General features: G+C 55.1%; 1 protein-coding gene across 5 annotated transcripts in view; it reads left to right on the top strand.

The window, feature by feature from the left end:
* CALN1 (calneuron 1) overlaps nucleotides 1–18,945 on the top strand; it is a 141,887-nt gene that overhangs the window by 41,379 nt on the left and 81,563 nt on the right. The gene's annotated exons all lie outside the window — the stretch shown is intronic.

The following is an 18,945-nucleotide window of genomic DNA, read 5'->3' on the forward strand; positions in this document are numbered from 1 at the left end:
TAGTCTTAGCTTTTGTCCTTCTGCGGCTTTTTGAAACATAAAGCCTGTGTTTTATGGGAAAAAATGAGAAAATTTAGGGTCATACTGCCCCAAAGATGTCTTTAGCTTTCCCTGGGACCCTGCAGAGCTGAGTCTGTCTTCCCACCAAGTCTCATTTGCTTTGAGGCCTTCCCAAAGGGAGGTTCCTCTCCGTGTCTCAGGGTAAGAAGATGCATGGAGGTGCCTTGCGGCTTAAGAAGATGGAAAGAGCTTTAAAATTCCATTTTCCAAATCAGTGGTAGGGAGCACAGAGCAGCCTTAGTCTGGCATGGGCCATCAGGAAGGTTGTCCACATGTGCTGCCTGGAGGATCCCATCATTTCCCCCTGGAAGCTGCTGCTGTCAATCCTCTCTGCCCTGGCCCAGGATGTGTGGCCAGAGGTTCAGGCTGAAGGTCTCTTTTGTAGAGGATTTGTGGCTCACCAGGGTCATTTCTGAGTTAAATAATTAGAGTTAATGTTGTTGAGTATTGTGGAATGAATTGGAGCTCTTGGTTTGCTCTCCAGTGGACACTTGGTACAAGCCATGGTCACAATCAGGGGCCTCCAGGGAGAACTTTTTGAGGGAAGGATCAAGGGAAGGGTGCAAAGTGAAACTGGTCCTTCCAGGACAGCCTGGGGCATTTTGGAGAAACAAGAGGCCAACATTTCTGACCACCCTGCCCCTTTTCTTGTGTGCTTTGGTAAATCAAACCTCCATTTCCCAGCCTTTCCACCTCAGAGCCTTTGGATTTGGGTTTGTGAGCTTTACATGAATTTAGCTCAGGTACCAACTGTGTTTTCCTCTTCCCAGTGAGGGTGTGAGGACACAGCTCAGGTGAGAGACAACTGAGAAACTTCAGTGCAGCTTGGCTCAGACCCAGGAACCCCAGCACTGCCAAGGTCACATTCTGGGCTCTTCTCCCGGAGCTTGGCTTGCAGGTCTGAGTTCAGCTGAACTGAGGTGGCTCAGCTTCTCCTCACCCCAAAGATGCCAATAGCATGGCCAGGCCCAGCTTTGCCCTGTCCCTGTGTGGGATCAGGAGCTGATGAGCACACAGAGGCAGGAGGAGCTCCTGCAGCTTGCTCCAAGCACAAACAAGGATTTTCCGTTATTCCTGTCCCCATTAAAGCACGAAAAGCTGCTGGAATTGCCTGTTAGGTTTGCAGAGACCTGTCAGGAGCTGCTTCAAATGGCCCCGGGGCTGGGAGCCCTGGCAGGGCCAGGCAGGGCACGGGGGATGCTCAGATGTCCCTGCTGTGCTCATCCCTGCCCTGCTTCCCCCGTCCCGACAGCGTGGGAACCGGGCTGGGCTGGGCTGGGTCAGGGAAGGGAAGGGAAGCCAGCCTCAGTGCCCTTGCCCCGAGAGGGAACGGGGCTGGGCTGGGTCAGGGAAGGGAACCGGGCTGGGCTGGGCTGGGTCAGGGAAGGGAAGGGAAGCCAGCCTCAGTGCCCTTGCCCTGCTGTGCCGGTGCCGAGGATCCCGGAGCCCTCGGGCACGGCTCGGGGCTGCGGGAGGAGCTGGAGCCCAGCCCGCCTGCCCCGGGAGAATCCGCGCTCCAGAGCTGCGGATCGCCGCGTTAATTAACGGCAAACGAGGGAAATGAGGAGTGGAGGAGCCGCCCAGAGCTGCTGCTGTGTCCCACTGCAGGGGCCGTTGAGGGAAATGAGGAGTGGAGGAGCCGCCCCTGCAGAGGGAGCAGCCCAGAGCTGCTGCTGTGTCCCACTGCAGGGGCCGTGCCGGAGCGCGGGGGCATCGCTGTCTTCTCTCACTCCGGGACTTGGGCACAGCTCTTCACCTCGGCACCCATTTATTCCCTCCTGTCAAGCACAGGCTCGCTCTTTTCCTGGCAGCCTGTCCCTACACCTCTCTTTGTGCCTTTGCCGTGGGATGTCCCAGCTCTGGGACACACCGAGCTCCCCCTCGGGTCATCTTCTTCCACCTGCGAGCACAGCAGTGGCACCAGATCGATCCGTGTCTGAAAAGCCAGGGCAGCAGAAGAAGCTGGAGATGCTTTTCCATGTGCCAGCAGTGTTCAGCCTCTGGAATTTATATTTAAAATGAAGTCAGCAGTCTCCATCTCCCTGTGTTTTGTCTCTAATACCAGATCAGTGCCTGACTGTGCTGGTAATTGGGGAAGGTTCACTGCCCAAACCCCAAACAGAATTAGTCTTTCTGCCTTTAAGCATAAACTGTCTGAGGATGAGTAACAAAATGTTCTTCCTTGAGAAGTTAATGTCAGGCTATTGGAGCTCTGTGGATGGATCAAGCTGTGAGAGCTCGATGCCAATAACAGATTTGCATTTCATCTTCCAGGCTGGGGAAGAGATGCCAAAATTCTCCTTGGTTTCTTTTTCAATGAGATTTTGGTCCTGAGGGAGTTCCAGCCTATTGAGAAATTCCAGTCACACAGATTAAATTATGATAGGTTTGGAGCTGGAGGAGTCACTGGGAATTTTCTATAATGTTCCTCTGCACTCAAGGCTCCAACAAGTGCCTGATCTGTTGGGTTCTTTCCAGCAGATTTCTTTTTTTTTCTGTGTCTGGCTCTGCATGTGTCAGCACTGTTCACTTGGGAAGGGTTTCTGGGATCCTGCAGGGGGAGGTGCTGCAGCCTGACCCTGCTCCCAGCTCATCCTACAGGGAATAGCCAGGAGTTCTCCCTGTTTCAGTGGAGGAGAACAGGGAGATCAGGAGATGGAAAAGAGCTCTGGTTTTGAGTGGTGTAACGGGGAAGAGCCCAGGGCTTGAGGTGAACACTCAGAGTGCTGCTCTGCCTCTTCTCTGAGAGGTTATTCTCCAAATGAATATTCAGAATCCCAGAACGGTTTGGTTGGAAGGGACCTCAAAGCCCATCCAGTGCCACCCTGTCCTGGCAGGGTCACCTCGCACTGTCCCAGGCTGCTCCAAGCCCTGCCCAGCCTGGCCTTGGGCACTGCCAGGGATCCAGGGGCAGCCCCAGCTGCTCTGGGCACCCTGTGCCAGGGCCTGCCCATCCTCACAGGGAACAATTCCCAATATCCCATCCAGCCCTGCCCTCTGGGGATTGCAGTGGGAGCAATTCCCTGTGTCCTGTCCCTCCATGCCTTGTCCCCAGTCCCTCTGCAGCTCTCCTGCAGCCCCTTCAGGCCCTGCAAGGGGCTCTGAGCTCTCCCTGGAGCCTTCTCCAAGTGAACAATCCCAAATTTCCCAGGGGAGGAGCTCCAGTCCCTTTATAAACTTCACAGCCTCTTCTGGCCTTGCTCCAACAATTCCCTGTCCTCCCCATGCTGGGGACACCAGACCTGTGTCCAGTTTCCCAGGTGAGGCCCCAGGAGAGCACAGGAAGTTTTTCCCTGCTGCAGCAGCCGTGTGCCATCCCCAGCTCCGCTCTGATCTTCCCACGCTGCTGGAGAGGAGAGGAGAGGTCACTCTGCTCAGGGGTGTCCATTCCCAGCAGCAGGTTTGCTGTTTGTGGGGCTGGATAGTGTGAGGGTGTTTGGGAGCTGTCACAAAGGGAATTAACTTGCCCAGAGCTAAATCAGGAGATCCTTATCTTGGTAACTCTGGGTAAATAACAGAGCTGGAAGTGGCAGGGCCAAGAGGCTCAGGGGCTGGTGGGGCTGCAGCCCCAGGAGCAGGGCTGGGGACACTCTGGGGACACTCTGGGGTCACACACCCCGGGTAAAATGGCCCAACACCACCAACACAGCTGTGCCATCCTAACCCTGCCTCTGAAAATCAGCCCAGGTCTGGAAGTGGCACCATAACCTGGCTCTGAGGGACTGGAAGGGTCTGGGGTGGATGTTACTGCCACATGCTTGGAGGTTTCTATGCATGAAATGATAAATTCAGGCAGGGAGGGGCTGTTTTACATAGATTTTCTGGCTCTTGTTGGTTGACATGAAATCATGGCACAGTTTGTGCAGACTCTGAGCTTTCCACGTCCCTTTCAAGGCAGCTCCTGTCCTCACGTTCTGAACCATCAGGAGTATTTTTAATAAAAAATGCTGGATGGAAATAATCATGTCAAGCTTGAGTCATCCACCTCCACAGGCACTATCTAAAGGGTATTGTCAGGAGGGAAAAACATTTCCAGAGTGGGAATGTGACAAATCTCACCTGAAGGGAGGCACATGCATGATAAGCAGGCTTGGGGGAGATGCAAGTGGGGCCTGGCAGAGAAACCCAAATGTGAACCATGGCAGCAGCATTTGTCCAGGCAGACATCCCAACGAATCCTTCCCTGAGCCAGGTTCCTTTGGAATCAGCAGGAGGAAATGTTGCTGCAGGGCAGTGCTGGCTTCTGGTGCCTCACCCACGGAGCTCTGCCTCAGGTGGGGTTGGGGTGTCTGTAGGGTTTTTTCTAGACTTTTGGGCCTCATATAGAATTCACAGAATCACAGGGTTGGGAGAGACCTTAAAGACCACAGAGTCCAACCCAGCCCCAACCCCTCAACTCAACCCTGGCCCCCAGTGCCACATCCAGGCTTTGGTAAACACACCCAGGGATGGTGACTGCACCACCTCCCCGGGCAGCCAGTCCAGAACTTTGTCACCTTTTCTGTAAAAAACTTTTCCTAGTATCCCACCTGTATTTCCCTTGGCCCAGCTTGAAGCTGTGTGCTCTGGTTGTGTCAGTGCTGCCTGGAGAAAGAGCCCAGCCCCACCTGAGCACAAGCACCTTCCAGGAGCTGTAGAATGATGAGGTCACAGCACAGCCCCTAAGGCTGAGCTCCAGGGTGGCAGTGCCAGGGCTGTGCCTGGTTGAACTGGAGGTGTGAGCAGAGCAGGCCAGGGAATGCTGAGGTCACAGCACAGCCCCTGTAGGAGCTCCAGGGTGGCAGTGCCAGGGCTGTGCCTGGTTGAACTGGAGGTGTGAGCAGAGCAGGCCAGGGAAAGGGGCTGCAGGAGCTTGGCATGCAGGGGAACACAGGGCAGGAATGTGGGGACTTCCCTCACCAGGAGGCTTTTCCATCCTTATGGATGACAAACCACAGCAGGTGCCTGATTTCTGCTGCTTCTTCCCAGCACGTCCCCTGTGTCAGCAGCTCTCTGCTGGTCTCTCTTTCCTGGGTGGAGAAGACATCCCTGAGCAGCTCCTGAGTCACTGGAAGCAGCTCCTGAGGGAATTTAGGGGTCCTGGCTAAGTGCTGCTCCACAGGGAGTGGGACCAGCAGCTGTCTCCTGCTGGCCAGTGATGCAGGCAGAGCCAAGGGGCTCAAGGGCTGGCGGGGCTGGGGACACTCTGGGGACACACACCCCAGGTAAAACGGACCAACATCACCAACACAGCTGTGCCATCCTAATCCTGCCTCTGAAAGCCAGCCCAGGTCAGGCTGTCACCCTCCTCTGGTGACACATCTGGTGACAGTCCTCGGGTGTTGGGAGTGCTGGCAGGGAGGGGCCGTGTCCTGCAGGGCTCTGTCACCAGCCAGGCTTTTGGGGGCCATTATTTGCCAAAGCCCTGAGGGCCAGGGGGCTGGTGCAGAGCTGGGTCTCTGTGCTGTTTCCAGAAGGGCTCGGTGAGGTTGCCTGGCTGCAGGCAGAGCTGCTGTGCCACAGCTCCTGTCCCTCTCTGAGGGCTGAGTTTTCCCTGGCACTTTCATCCTGCAGGTGGGCATGGCACAGAAGGGAAAGGGGAAAGGGCAGGGCCAGTCCCTCCAGCCTGCCCAGCTGGGATTGACTGGTTCTCTTTGGTGTTCCAGGTGGGATCCAGGCAACAGGAGCAGGAATGTGCTCCAGGAGGGAGAGCCAGGGGAGACAGGATTAGTCAGGGCTGAGTCATGGAGCAGCAACAGGCTGAGCCTGCTGGGCTCCAGGGAGAGGGAAAATACCTGGAAAAGGGGAAAGGAATGGAAATGGAAAAGGAAATTCTCCTGGGATAGGATATGCTGTGGACATGGATCCCTGCAGAGCTCCCCAGGAGCTCAGTGCAAGCCCTGCCAGCATTCATGCAGTGCCTGGGACTGTGTAAAGCTCATTTGCTGTTTCCCAGAGCTTTTCCAAGGGAGCTTCATCACCAGTGTTGCTGCTGTGAGTGGCCACAGCTGGAAATGGAATTATTCCTGTCTGCTATTGAGCTGTGATGGGGTTTCATGTCCCTGAATATCAAACTGTGCCAGCACCATGCCCAGGCTGCTGGGGACAGGAGCAGCTCTGTCTGTCCCTTCTGCTGAGCTCCTTCTGCCAATTTTCCAGCTACAGCTTGGAATTCCAGAGTGGATTTCCTTGAGACTTGGGAGTTCCAGGTATGGAGCAACCTCCCCAAAGAAATGATAAAATCTGGTGCAGTGTTGGTGTTCTGAGGATCACAGAATCCTAGAAAAGTTTGGAGGAAAAGGAAAGGAGTGGAAGGGACCTCAAAGCCCATCCAGTGCCACCCCTGCCATGGCAGGGACACCTCCCACTGTCCCAGGCTGCTCCAATCCCCAGTGTCCAGCCTGGCCTTGGGCACTGCCAGGGATCCAGGGGCAGCCACAGCTGCTCTGGGCACCCTGTGCCAGGGCCTGCCCACCCTCCCAGTGAATTCTGGAGGAATTCTTGGGTTGCAGGTTCCCATTTGCTCCAGAGAGTTCCTGGATGGGGATGGGGTGTGTCCCTGTCCCTGGAGCTGTGACAGCTGAGCCTTGGGGAGGCTGCAGGGATCCCCCAAGGCAGAGGTTTGTGTGTCATTCCCTGTGCTCTGTCCCATCAGGATTCTCCAGCATTGCTGGGAGCACTGGCTGAGGGGAGGCCCCTGCCCAGCACAGCTCCATTCTCCTGAGCTCCCTTTGGGAATCCTTCCCTGAGGCAGCCAGGTCCTGGGAGCCACAGCCACTCTTCCAGAATCACCAGCCTTCCCCCTCAGCCACCAGGAAAGCTCTTTTTCCCTGAAATTGGCATCACTTCCCTCCCCAGACAGGCAGAGCAGTGTGTGCACCCCCAAAGGGTGGGAGCACAGGGGGTCTGCAGAGGAATCCCAGGCTCTGAGGGTTTGAGCTGCTGCCTTGCCAGGAGCACAGGAGCTGGGGATGAGCCCTGAGCACTGGAGCTTCCCAGCAGGAGGGTGGCAGAAGCTTTGGGTGGGGGCAGCTCCAGAACAAGAAGTATTTCCATTCTCCTTTACATCCCAAGCCTTGCACAAGGAGGCTGGACTTTGGCAGGTTGATTTTCCAGGGGGACAAACCCAGCCTTGGGAAGGGCTCAGGGGCTCTGCTCCCCCTGTCCCTGCCAGAGGGGAATGTGTCACCTGGACTCCCTGCCCCCAAAATGCTGGAACAGGCATCAGCAGCATCTCCAAGGAAAGAGTCCTTGCAGCAAGGGAGCACAAATAAAATGGGATTGGCTGCCAACAAATTAAAATGACAGGGACACCATCTGGACAACAATTAAAGGGATGGTTTGAGCTCCAGCTATGCTGACACAGTTTGGGAACAGGCTGGTGAGACAGGGAGTTACTGGGGGGGATATTCAGATATCCTTGGGCAGGGCTGGAGGACTGCTGGATTACTGTCGTGGAGATGGAGCCTGTTTGAGCTGGAAAAAGATGGATTTGGGGAGAGGGATCTAAAGCATGCCTGGGTGCAGCTCCTTTCGGGCCTGCTGTGGGTGTCTCCCAGCAGAGGTGCTGCTGAGGCATTCCATGGATCCTGCCAGGCTGATGCTCCTGTGGCTGGGAACTCTCTGCCTGTGCCCCCTCCAGCCATGGCAATGGAGCAAATCCACATCAGGAGCTAAACTGCCCTAAAAGGCATTTCAATCTGGCTGTGACACATTTATCCAATTTTTAATAGGGAATTTTAATTTTTGATGCAAGCTTCTAGGCTGGATCATTAATTTTACAAGTTCTTCAGTCCCTGGTGTTAAAGCTGGGTTTAGCAAGTCTCTGCTATTCCATGAAGTGCTCCTGGATGTACCCAGGAGTCTCATCCTCACCTGCTGCCTTATTGCTCTGCTGAGCTGGCCTGGGACAGGGTTCCTGCAGCCCAGAGCTGTGAGATTCCCTGGACATTCCCTGGACATTCCCTGGACATTCCCTGGAGGGTGAATGCCTCTGTGTCCCCCATTTCCAGGAGGGGAAGAGCTGTGCATTCAGGGAGCTGTTGGTGTGTTGTGCACACCCAGCCAGGTCCCAAACACATCATTCCTGCTGGCCCAGCTCCCAGGGATCCTTTGGGATGTCCAGAGCATCTTTCCCTGGCAAAGGGAGGCATCAGTTCCTGCTGAGGCTTTTGGGGCTGGGCAGGGTTGGCAGTGCCACAGGAACAGATGTGGGACATCCCTCCCAACCCATAAGGGATCCTCCTTGGGATCAGCTGGGAATTGTCCCAGCCATCCTGGCCACAGGAGTGAGGCCCTGGAGAGACTTCAGTGCTACAGAAGCCACAGCAGCTCTGGGGACTCCAGCAGCTGGTCCCCAGCTGAAAATGCTTCTGAAAAGCCATTTCTTCCTATTTAACTGCACAAACAGAGGCACAAGCCTGGCCTTTTCCCTGGATTTAAACTGCCTTAGGCATCCCTTGGTGGCACTGAGTGCTGAGCTAATGGTTCACTCTTTATTTCAGTTCTGGGGCCTCTCAGTGCTGGGCTCAGGAGCTCAGGGAGGGCTGGGACAGGGGCTGGCCAAGCTGCCAGTGGAGGAACTGGCACAGGGAGGGCTCTGGTGGATCCCAGCAGGGCAGCCCTGGGTGCAGAGCCCAGAGCAGGGTGGACATGAGGGGCCCGTGGGGCTCTGCCCACTGAGACAGGGTCTGGGAGTTGGTCTTTGCAGATCCATCTCTTAATTACCCTGATTCAGAATCCTGCAGGGCCTGGAGATGGTCCTGGTGCTCTGCCCACCAGGCTGGTGGGGCAGTGCAGTGCCAGGTGTCCCTGGGGCTGTGGGGACAGGGATTTCAGCCAGGAGGTGACATTCACTCAGCACACCAGCTGGAATGCAGCCCAGCCCAGCAGAATACTGAGAGCAGCCTCCTCCCCAAGGCACAAACCCCTGCACAACCCACTGAATCTGCACAGGGGAGTGTTCAGGAATAAGGGGGTTTGGGGGTTAGGTGTACACTGGAGAAGCAGAGTGACAGATCCCTGTTCATCCTTCACTGGGATCTTCTGGCTGTCATTGATGTCCCTGTGCCTCAGTTTACTGGGATTTGGGGAGGGGGAGAAGCTACCACAGCCCTGGGAGCTGCCAGAGCCTCTCTGTGGCTCCTGCTCCCCACGAGCACTGGCTTGGCCTGGACTCCCCAGTGCCCATGTGCTGTGTCCCTGCTGGTGACACGGGGGGTGGCACAAGGTCCTGGCACAGCGCTGCTGAGGGGCAGAAACCCAGACACAGAGGGTCTCACCTGGTGCTTTTGCAGGGCTTTTCCCAGATGCCGTGGGAGCAGAGCCTTTGGAATCAGCACCACACGTCCAGGCCGCTGCTCCTGCTTTGGGGTGGGGACACAGCCCCTGGCACTGCAGGATCCCAGCCCTGCTGCTCAGGGAACATCCATCACCCCCAGGGCTCTGCTGGGGGACACTGCAGTCCTGTCCCCATGTCCCTGTGGGCCACAAAGTGCCTTTCCTGTCCTGAGGCCAGGCCAAGGGCCCTGGCACAGCGGGCAGGGTGTGAAGCCAGCAGAGGGGTGTCAGCATACCGGGAATTAAACCTGCTCGTCCTCTCCCCCTGGCTGCAATCCTCTGTTTGCCAGCTCCCCTTGCCCAGACGTGGCTCCTGACACAGCTCAGCCTCAGCTCAGATGACAAGAGGTGCCAAGGCTGGGTTCATTAGCTGGATTGTGCAAGGATGTCCCTCAGGATCTGCACTGCACGTTCCCAAGGTCAGAGCTGGGGAAGCAGGAGAGGAGGAACAGGGGGGCTGTGCCCCAGGGGGATGGGGCAGGACGGGTGGGAGGGAGCAGAGAGTTTGGAGCTGGGAGGAGCTGAGAGGAGCAGCTGCCTCCAGCCTTGGATTTGCTGTCCCTGGAGCCCACAGCCTGCAGGGAGACATTCCCAGGGCCTGGGGATGGAGCAGGAGCCCAGTGGCAGTGCTGCTCTCCCAGCTCTGCCTTTGGTGCCATCACAGTGGGTCTGCAGGAGCCCTTGGAAGTCCAGCCTTGGACACCCACCCATGGGGTGCCCCTCTGCCAGGGACCGTGGTGCTGCCAGGGCTGTGCAGGGCTGCAAGGCCCCCAGCCAGGCTGTGAGGGACAGGCATGCTCTGGGAACAGCAGGAGAGCTCAGTTCCCTCTGCTTCCTCATCCAGCCCTGGATACCAGGAGTGCCCAGGGGCACAGGAAGTGTCCAGGGGCACAGGAAATGTCCAGGGGCACAGGGAATGTCCAGGGGCACAGGGAATGTGCAGGGGCACTGGGAGTGCCCAGGGGCATGGGGAATGTCCAGAGGCACAGGGAATGTCCAGAGGCATGGGGAATACCCAAGGGCATGGGGAATGTCCAGAGGCATAGGGCATGTCCAGAGGCATGGGACTTGTCCAGGGGCACAGGGAGAGCAGCAGAGCTCCCTGGGCCAGGCAGGAGCTGCAGTTTTGGAACGCTCTGGGAGCCCTCAGTGCCAGCACAGCCACTGCAGGGTGAGAGCACTGCAGCTCTTAGGGCTGGTGCCAGCCTGGCTCAGGTTGCTCTCTCTCCAAAGGAAATGAGTTAAAGCTGAGCCGTGGTTTTGGCAGGCTGAGCTCAGCCCAAGGTCCTGCCCTCCCTCCTGGCTGGGAGATGCTGGGCAGGGAGGGCTGGCCAGGGGCTGTCTGGGCCACTCCAGGTGGGATTTGGGGCACGAGCCGAGCCAGGACCTCTCTGTCTGCCTTGGTCTCCTGTTCACCCCACTCTGAAGGGCTCTTGTGGCCTGGACCCAGCTGAGGGACAAAAGGGAGGGACAGTGGCAGTGCTGGGGCAGCAGCAGGACCCTCATGAGCACCACATGAAGCAACACTCAGAATGACAGGAGATCGTGGAGCTCAGTGCCCAGGTCTGCAGCCCTGGCACATTGTCCAGTGGGGAAAGCAGCTGGGAGCCAAACCTGGCTGGAATTGGGATGGGCTGGACAAGCAGGGAGCTGCTCGAGGGTCACAGGCAGCAAGAGCCGAGGAAGAGCACGAAAAAGAGCTCCCAGAAACGTTGACATTTGGAATTTTCACTCTTTAATAGCGCAGAACAGCACAAAGGCTTTCTGAAAATGTCTCCTTTATTTTGATAACAATTCTGCGGGAAAAAAAAAAAAGAACGAAAGAAAGAAAACCCCCAAGCTTTGGTAGTGAATTATATTTGTGTCTCATGGTCCTGAATGTACATCATTAAGATGTCATTTAGGAAAAGTCTCTCTAAATAAGCCATTAGAACACAAGCCTATTAGAAACATCTGGGATGAGGCAGTATTTTGTATTTTAGGGTTATTCTTTTGGGCAATTTCTTTTTAATTTGTGAGGAAACACAAATCTCATTATTTTCCTTTCAACGAAATCTAATCCAGGGTGTGAGATTGTGTGAACAGCTCTGGGCGGAGAGGGGCTCTGGAACCGATGGGAATTGCTACTTCCCGGAGGTACAAAGGACTTGGAGCAGTTTTGTGCTCAGCAATTGCTCCCGTTTGCACACGAGGAGGAGATTGTGCTGGGCGGGGACACAAAGGCAATTCCTGCCCTTGGAACGGCGAGCTGCGTTTGCCAGGGCTCTGAGGGATGCCATGTCCAGCACCCAGTGGAGTGTCACTGCTTTGGAAATTTGATTCCAGTGCTGCAGGAGGGAACACGAGAAAACGGAGACAGTTGGATGGTCTGTGCTGCTTTGCTCCTGGGGGAAGTGGAAGTGAGATGGGCTGAGGTTCCCCCCCTGAAGCACAGGAGTAACAACGTCCCTGATTGTACAAATCTGCTTCTCAGGGACTGCAGGGAGAGTGAACAGCCCCAGGACAGGCACTGTCTCCCAGTGAAGCTCTGCAAATGAGGGATTGTGCAGTTTATTGGAGTTTAAAAGTAAATGGACGCCCCTACTTAGTTATATTTTTTTTTTAATCGGAGCCAAATCACATTTGAATTTTTGCATTTTTCTGCCATGAATCGGAAGCTGTGGAGGAAAAAAGAATTCTCATTCTGTTCCAAAACAAAGTGTTTCATTTTGAGTCTGAGCTTTTTCACTCAGTTCTGCCCTGAAGGTGTGGCAAACGTGCAGATTTTGGCTGGCCAGGTCCCAGCTTCCACAGAAAGAGCAAATCCAAGCATTTCCTTGCAGCCCGGCACGGGGCGGGGGCTGGAGCTGATGAGGTGTCAGGAGAGGCTGGGTCTGCTTTGGGGAAAGCTCTGCAGGACACACATTGCCCCGGGATGGGGCTCTCCCAGCCCAGCCAAGGGCACAGCAGCAGGGCCAGGGATGTGCAGGGATCCCTCCCATGCTGGCAGAGAGCCCCAGTTGTGGGGTGACACCCGAGCCACCCCTGTGCCCTCGGGGTCCTGGCCAAGTGCTTTCCCTGCTCCCTGAGGAGCTCCCAGGAGCAGCCCGGGCTCTGACCAAGCCCAGGAATGGCCATTCCAGCCCAGCAGTGAAAATACCCAGGGTTTGGGTTGGCTGGGCTGCAGGAGGGACCTTCCCACCCCTTTCTGGGAAGGGGCTGAGAGAGCTGATGGCTTCTTCAGGGTTCATTCCAGCTCGTTTCTGCACAGCTTTCCTTTGCTGGATTCCCCATCCTCCCTTTTGTCTGGCTCTCACTTTTCACAAGAAGAGGCTGGAATGTGTGAGCTGAGGAAATGGCAGCAAGGCACATCAAGAGTCTGGTAAAATCCAGGGCTCTGGAGGGGGAGTCTGGCTTCTCCTCAGGTTCCCTGCTGTCCTGCACTGGGTCTGGTGTTTCCAATCTGCTTTTTCCCCTCTTGGATAAGGAGATGTGCTTTGATTTCTGCAGCTCCCATCAACGAGAGTAAGGCTGAGGTGTCCCTCCAGGCCTGGCAGAAGGAGATGGGATCAGACAGCTGCTCACACTTCAGGAGCTGCTGCTCAGCAGCTCTTGGGGGTTTGGAGGGGAGTTGGTAGGTGATTGAAGGGTTCAGTTTATTTCCTCTGTAAGAGAGCAGCAGGCCAGGGCTCTTGGCTGGGTGACATCTGGGTGTCACCTGGTGCCACCCGAGCCCGAGGGACACTTCGTGGGCATTGCTGTGGGGAAGGGCTGACTCCTTGTGCTCTGGGGATGTCTCTGCAGAGGTGTATCTGCAGTAACAGAGAGCTGGAGCTGCTCCTTTCAGGTGTTTAGTGTGATTATTTCAGCTTCTCACCCACCAACTGGGGCTGGAATCACGGTGTGATGCCTGGCAGATAAAAGCTCTCCTGATGATGTGTTGAGAGCATCCGTTCCTCCATCCCAGCAATGTTTGAAGCCAAACCTGGCACATCCCTGCAGTTCCTCTGCATGGAGAAGCTGCCCATGGGATGTTTCTCAGGAGGAGCAGGGCTGGTGTCTTTGGGCAGGGCCTCGGTGTCTCCAAAGGAAAATGTGCACGATTTCACAAAACTGAAATCCTGATCACAGCGATGGAGGCAGGAAAACTCCCATGGGTGGAGCTGGGCTGTCACTGAAGGAGTCAGACAACTGCTGATGTCCTTAGAGTCTGTTTCTCATTCTATAGAAACCTTTCAGGGGTCAGCTCCGAGAGAAAGTTTCACCCTCCTGAGTTTCAGTTCCTGAGTGCTGGAAGTTTGGATGTCTCATCCCATCCTGGGTGGTTCCTGGGATGCAGCTGCCCATGAGCTCAGCTCACTCTGCCACCCTTCCTCTGCTGGCTGAGAAGGGCTCAGCGCCTGGTGGCACGGGCCCAGTGCCATCCCAGTTTGTCATGCCCTGCAGTGGGCCTGGCTGTGAGAGGGGCTGTGGGAATCAGGCTGGGACAGAGAGAGGCTCTTTTGAACCTCGCCCTTTGGGTAATTACCAGCATGGTAATTGGTGTGCTTCATTAACAATCAGCTCTGCATTCCCTTACCTCTCCTGCACCTGAGGCTTTGATGGGATGAGAGCAGCACAAATTAAAGAGAATGCTGAAAAGGGAGGCTCTGAGGCAGGAGGGCCACAGACTGGTCTGGGTTTGCCCTAAAACACATCAGAAAAGGGGTTTGGTGCTGCCTGGCATTTCCCTCCCACCCTTTCAGGGAGGCACCTCCTCCCCCTCCATCAGCCCCAGCTCTGCTCTGGCTGATGGCTGTTCAGGAGCTGCCGGGATAATCCTGCCCCAGGAAGGGACAAGCCCTGTTGTGGTGCTGGCCAGAGTTCCTCACCCAGAGAGCTCCTTGAGCCTTCCCTAAGGGGCAGAGCCTGAATGAGAGGTGTGGGACTCTGGGCAGCTCTTCCAAATGCAGTTTATTGTATCCAAGGTGTTCCAGCAGTCCAGGGTCGTGGGTGACAGAGCCTGCACCTACAGCTGTCAGCTCCAGCTGCAGGCAGGCCTGGGGACCCTTTAGTTTTGGTTACAATGCATTGTATACTTTTCTTTGCTGAGCATCTTAATACAGAAGGACCAATCTATACCTTTACTATTACCTGTAGCCTATCATACTACTATCATCACCATATCCATGTTATTATTCTCCAATCACTAAAAATTAGTAGTTACAGTTGAAGCTAGAAGTTGTTTTTCGGTTTTCTTGCAGTGGAAAATTCTGAAAACCTTTTTGAAAACCTGAAAACCTTTTTTCTATTTGCATCATTGGCAGTCTTGTTTGCCTGTAGAATCTTTTTGCTTGATAAAAACATCTTCTGTTTGAGGTGGGTTTATCCTTTGCTTTAAGCCATAAAACCTTCTTTCAACTAACATACCCATTGCCTTCTTAGTTATCCAGTAGAACTGGCTCAGCAGTTGTTTTCTTCTATATCAAAACTTGCTTCCATCTCTCTTTTGTTCTCAGGCTCTACATTCAGAGATCTTTCTGCCAAGCACACATATCTGTGAGACTTCCCTGTCACACTTTCATCCTTCCCAACACCGAACCCCTGACTGCTGCTGCCCAGGGGACAGCTGGGCATCCCAAAGGGTGACACTGGAGCAGCAGTGCCTGAGCAGCTCCTGACAGCAGCTGCTGAGGAGCCTGGGCTGCAGCTGGAGTCTGGAGCTCCGTGGGATAGCCCCGGGTAACTCTGGGCAGCTGTGAGAATCGCTCTGGATGTCAGCTCAGGGATGTGTGTAGGAATCTTCGAGCCATAAATACTTGGTGAGGGCTGCAGTGACTTTTTTAATTTGAGTGGGGAGACCAGAATGTGGCAGCCAGAAAGAAACTCATGGTACAAAAATAGTAATGGCCCTTTTGGGAAGAGGAAATGTTATTCCACTAAAAACAGCAATCCCAATTAAATGGGAGCATTTAAAGCAGGGAATTACTAATTACCTAGATATGGATGAGACAAACATGGCAAACAGATTTATTGGGGAACTTTGAGCTCTGTACATATGTCCACGATGATTTATTTTCTTGCCACGAGCTCAGAATTGTCTGGGCTGTGTAAATATTTTGGTTGATGGCTGTAAAGATTTCCAGTGGATCAGGCTGGGCAGAGTCATTTGGTCAACTATCATTACCAGAGCTGGGGAGTTCCATTAATGGGGACTTGGGGGCAGGGCCAGGCCCATCCTCACCCTTGTTTTAATTAACTCTTGTTTTAATTAACCTTTGTTTTAAATGACCCCTGGCACGTGAAGAGAACCTCTGCCACTCCCCCTTGGGCATGGTGACCTCGTGTGACTCTGGTGGAACAAAACACTTTTCCAGGCAGGTTTGTTTGTTAGAATGATGCAAGAGGGGCAAGATGTTAATTTTAAAATATGACAATATTGACTTTCCAGCTGGAATGTGGGAAGTGGCTCCTGCCCCATGTGGAAGGTGATGGGGATGTGCCTGTGCTCACCCTGCACGGGGTGGGCACAGACCATGGTGTCCTTCCCTCTGTCTCCTCTCCAAATGTGCATTTCCAACACTTTTCCACACCTTCACATCTCTTCTGTTTTGACATTAATAAGAATAGCAAAGAGTTTGGAGAAAGTAGTTTTGGCATCTACTGTATTTAATTTGCTCCAACTTTCATGTGGAGTTTAATTTAGACTGATGAGAGAGGCAGTTTATGAGTATAAAACTCCATTAATTACAGATCCTGTCTTAATTATAAATGGCTCTGTTTTAAAGGAAGTTTTACAACCAAAATTAAGACTTGGAGCAGTTCAATCAATACAAACATCAATTAGACCTGACTTTGTACTCCAATTAATTTATAAAGCTTTCCAATGAAGTGTGAGAAGTGTGGCACTCTGTGCTCCTGGCTCTGCCCTCCCTGGGCACCAGGAGGTCCCTGTGGCTGCCTTGGAGCCTCCTCAGCTCAGCGTGGCTGGAATGACAACCTTCCCATGGGGCTGGATGTGCCCAAAGAAACCAGCAGAGCTCGTGGTTAAAATGGCCCAGCCTGGCACAAAGGGGAAGCAGATTTGTGCCCTTGGCTGTGGCCCAGCAAAGCTGGGGTTCCCAGGTGGAAAACTCTCCCACCAGGGAATTCCCAGGGGGAAAACTGTCCCACCAGGCCCCTGCTGCCCTGGGGAGCTCTGGGACACCCCAGGGTGGAAGTTGTCTGTCATAAAGATTGCACAATTCCAGCATGGATTGGGTTGGAAGGACTTTAAAGCCCACCCAGTGCCACCCCTGCCATGGCAGGGACACCTCCTACTATCCCAGGCTGCTCCAAGCCCTGTCCAGCCTGGCCTTGGGCACTGCCAGGGTTCCAGGGGCAGCCACCACTTCCCAGGAACGCTCCCCCAGGTGTGGATGCCACAGGCAAGGGCTTGGGAAGAGTTCAACCTTCGGGGCAGGATTTAGGGAGGCCCAGAACTCTCTGTGGGCTTCAGCCTGGTCCCAGTTGCCTTCTCCTCCCACCGCTCCTCAGACAGGGACTCGCAGGGACTCTGTGCCCACCCAGTGGGAGCCCAGCCCAGGAAAATCCAGGAAAACCAACAGGAAACTGTAACCTCAGCATGCAGGAGGAGGTGGGAAAGGGATGGAGGGAGGTGTCAGCTCAGCTTTTATTTCAGATTTTGGTGGAACCAGGGTTTGAGTGAAGCCAAGCTCAGGGCTCTGGAGCCGTCTGAAGTGGGGAAAAGGGCAGGCAAACCAAGGCAGCCCCTGCTCCCAATTCCCATCAGATGTTTGATGTTTGAAACCCTTTCAGCTGAGCCATTTGGGCCGGAGCTAATTCTGCCGAGATATTTTTAGACGTTAGGAGCACCAAAATCTTAGCCCAGAGCAAGATGCTTACAGGGGGCTGCCCTGGCTGGTGCTGGGACACCTGAGGGCTGGGGGCTGCTGGGAATCAGGGAATGAGGGATTTCCAAAGGGATACAACTGCCAGGAATCAGGGAATGAGGGATTTCCAAAGGGATTACCTGCCAGGAATCAGGGAATGAGATCTTTCCAAAAAGATAGAACTGCCAGGAATCAGGGAATGAGGGATTTCCAGAGGGACAGAGCTGCCCTGGCCCTGCAGCTGGCCCCGTGTGCACAGTTCCTGTGATTAAGTGTGAATGTTGCTGCAGCTTTTCCATGAGAACGGGGAGAGTGAGGAGGAGAAGAGGCAGATCTGCCAGTTGTGGCTTCTCTTCTTGTTTCTGGGATGGGGCCATTCAGGGAATGGCTAATCCAGCCCTCACCAGCCCGTCTGAGAGCTGGGGGTGCCCGAGGGGGAGCCTCTGGAGGTGCCCAAGCTGCTGCTTCCACCTCCAGGGAGGCTGGTGGGAATAGTTCCTGCTGGAGGTGGCCAGACTGGAGGCTGCTGACCTGGGCTGTGGGGCTGGTTTGGGACTCCAGGAGTTGCCCATGCCCCACCCTGGGCCTTGGCTGGCCGTGGAGGGGAGGTCAGAGCCCTGCCCATCCCCCTGGGGTCCGTGAGCCCTGGAGCAGGGGGGTGCTGGGATGATGAGGTCACTGGAGACTGATGTTGGCCCCTGTGGCATGGAGATCCTGGCCTGTCCCACTGAAGCTGTCCCTTCTCGGGGACATGGGGACATGACCCAGCTCCTGGCCTGTGGCACCTGCTCAGGGTGAGCTGGGGCAGCTCCTGTTCCCAAGGGAGCTTTGCCAGCAGTGCTGAAGTCTGCAGTGTGGGATTTCCACCTCAGGTGTTCCAGGGATTGGGGTGGGTGCCTGGAGGTTTCTTTATTTGCTTCTCCTGCCAATGGCTCAGCAGTGGGAGAGGTTCTTGTGAGGGTCTGGTGGCAGCTCCGTGTTTCTGGTGGCCACAGAGGGTCCAGCAGTGGCTGGAAGGGCCACGTTGGAGGGACAGGTGACAAGAAGCTGTGACAGCTCAGCAAAGCTCCCAGCCTGAGCAGAGCCCAGGATGTGGCAAATCCAGGCTGCAGAGTGGGAGAAGGGTGAGGAGAAGGAGAACACGGAGCAGTTGTTGGCTGTCTGCTCCAAAGCAGAGCTGCAAATGTCAGATGGAGCTGGAGGAGGTGTTTGGGAGAGGAGAAAGTGGAGCAGCACTGCTGGCATGGGTAATCCATGGGACTCCTTCCTGCAGGGTAAACTGGAGTCACTGTGATCCTGACAGGCAATGGGAGCATTTGTGGGGGTCTGGGGGCTGTTTGAAGAAGGGCCTTTCAGGGTGGATCAGATCTACCCTGACCTGGTGTTGCCCTTCCCAGGAGCCAGAACTGCTCTGGAGCTGCAGACCTGCAGCTGTCCCAGGGCCAGGCTGAGCATTCCAGGTGCCCTCAGTGTCCTTCCTTGGGAAGGGATGGAGCCAGCTGGATGTCCCAGTGCCCAAGGGCAGGGATGGATGGGATATTGTGAAGGAATTGTTCCCTGTGAGGGTGAGCAGGCCCTGGCACAGGGTGCCCAGAGCAGCTGTGGCTGCCCCTGGATCCCTGGCAGTGCCCAAGGCCAGGCTGGACATTGGAGCAGCCTGGGCCAGTGGAAGGTGTCCCTGCCATGGCAGGGGTGGCACTGGGTGATCCCTGATTCC

Source organism: Passer montanus, unplaced genomic scaffold, assembly GCF_014805655.1.
Source record: "Passer montanus isolate IOZ18808 unplaced genomic scaffold, ASM1480565v1 scaffold81, whole genome shotgun sequence".
NCBI lineage: Eukaryota > Metazoa > Chordata > Aves > Passeriformes > Passeridae > Passer > Passer montanus.